Here is a 2,410-nt window from a genome sequence, read left to right on the forward strand (position 1 = left end):
AACACTTGCTCCTAGGTCAAGAAGCACTTGATTAATGATATGTTCACCAATGATGCATGATGTAGTGGGTGAATTGGGGTCCTTAAACTTTGGAAGAGTGTTATGTTGCAAAATTGAGCTTACTTGCTCGGTCAAAACCACTTTTTTTGGTGCTTGGCTTTTGTTCTTCCGCTTTTGGGTGCACAAGTCTTTCAAGAATTTGGCATAAGCCGGTATTTGCTTGATTGCATCCAAAAGTGGGAGATTAACTTTTACTTGCCTAAACATCTCTAAAATCTCATTGGTCTTGACTTTTTGCTTTTCTTTCGAAATGGACCCTTTCAAGGCGTCCGGAAATGGAGCTCTTGGCTCGAACACATTTTGAGAATTTTCTTTTAAAGCCTCTTCAACACAAGAAGTTTTCAAATTAGGTTTTAATTCACTTTTCAACAAAATTTTCTCAACATCATTTTTCAAAACTTTCTTCAATGGATTATTTTCAATATCGCTTTTCAAATCATATTTTTCAGCTTTCTCATTTATAAGATCATGCACATGTAATGAAGGAGGAATAGAATGTGAAACGGGATAGGTGACAACTTGTGGTTGCACCGGTTCACTGTCTTCATTGGTCATTTCTACTTGATTGTCCACAACTCTACCACTCCGCAAGGTGGTCACCGCATTAACATATTCTATGGTACACCCCTCCGATGAGGAATGGGTTTCCATAACACATTGTTGCTTAGGCGGGGCATTAATAGGCATCTTTCCCTTCTCTCTAGCATTAAGAGTGCTAGCTATTTGCCCTACTTGGGTTTCTAGCTTTGCCATAGATTGAGAGTGAGAATGAAGCAATTGTGTGTTAGCCTCTAAAGTGCCCAAAGCATTTAAAACTTTCTCTTCAAAAGTGGGACTTCGAGAATTACCTTAGGAATATGATTGGTTAGGAAAATGAGAATTAGAGAATTGATTCCCTTGTGATTGGTATGGCCTATAACCTTGGGATCCTTGGTTTTGCATTGGAGGTGGAATATACTTCCCTTGAAAACCGCCTTGGGGAGGGTTTGAGCCTTCCCCATGGTTTTTCCATGAGAAGTTCGGATGATTTCTATAACTTGGATTGTAATGAGTACCATAAGGATTGTTCCCTTGGTTCACAAAAGTTGCATTGACTTGCTCATTAGGTTCACTTTGCATTTGTCCATGAGGACAATGAGAAGTAGAATGAAGAACACTAGAACAAGTCATACATGTTTCATTTGATGCACGATGAGAATGGTTAGGGAAGGAAGTTACTTGGTTCGTCGAGTTTTGGTTAATCAAAAATTGATCAAACCTTTGAGACAAAGACTTCATTTCGGCGGCTATTTCATTTGAATGTTTGATGTAAGCCAACACTCTTCCTACCTTGTTAATTTCTACCATTCTTGGATGATAGTGTTCTATGCAAAGAATTTTCACTCATGCTTTCATAGAGACGCCATACGTCATCCTCATGCCTATAAATGTAAGAGCCACCTATGGAAGCATCAACCATGCCCTTATAATTATCTGATAAGCTCTCAAAAAAATATTGAACTAATTGCCATTTGGGCATGTCATGGTGTGGACACTTCCTTAGCAATTCATTGAAGCGTTCCCATACCTCATGGAATATCTCCCCATCCCTATGTGTAAATTCTCGAATTGAGGTTCTCATGGCATTGGTCTTAGAAACCGGATAGTACTTCTTCAAAAAATCTTGTTGCATTTCTGCCCAAGAAGTGATTGAAAAAGGCCTAAGATTGTTAAACCAATACTTTGCCTTGTCTTTAAGGGTGAATGGAAAAAGTTTAAGCCTTAAGACTTCTTCCGGCATGTCCGTATATTTTACGATAAAACAAACTTCAAGAAACTCATCCAAATGCTTATAAGGTTTTTCACTAGGAAGTCCATGAAAGTTATGAAGCATTTGAATGGTTTGTGCTTTAATTTCATAATGGTGTGCTCGAAATGGTGGCAATTGAATGCATGTGGGTGCATTATATTCATTTGGCACATAATGGTCTCTCAAAGCAAGTGGTGGGTTAGTAACTTGAGGTGCAACGTGAACACCTTGATTTTGAATTCCTCGATTGACAATGGGAGGTTGTGGAGTATACATTGGCCTTGGTATTCCAAATGGAACTTGGCCTTGTTGTTGTGGTGGTGGGTGAATGTATGGCTTAGGCATGCCTAATGGTACTTAAATGTTTTCATTGTGCACATTTGGATGAAGGATGCCTTGTTGGTCTATGTGACCAATGTCCTCAATATGGTTATCATTATGGTCATCCATTGATAGGCGGGTTCTATTTGAACTTCCCCTTCCCCTAGGATTTCTAATGATAGATTCAAGATGCAAATCAAGAGGGGCAATAGTTGGTCTTAATGAACGACGCCCATGCAT

The 2,410-nt window shown here is 39.1% G+C and overlaps 1 pseudogene; it reads left to right on the forward strand.

Moving 5' to 3' along the window:
• Nucleotides 1–1,577: 1,577 nt before the first annotated feature.
• LOC132310885 (small nucleolar RNA R71) lies at nt 1,578–1,676 on the forward strand (annotated as a pseudogene).
• The last annotated feature ends 734 nt before the right edge of the window (nt 1,677–2,410 follow it).

This window comes from Cornus florida, unplaced genomic scaffold (genome assembly GCF_030987335.1).
Source record: "Cornus florida cultivar Cherokee Brave unplaced genomic scaffold, ASM3098733v1 CherokeeBrave_3.0.0_Hap2_Chr05, whole genome shotgun sequence".
In the NCBI taxonomy this organism is placed as follows: domain Eukaryota; kingdom Viridiplantae; phylum Streptophyta; class Magnoliopsida; order Cornales; family Cornaceae; genus Cornus; species Cornus florida.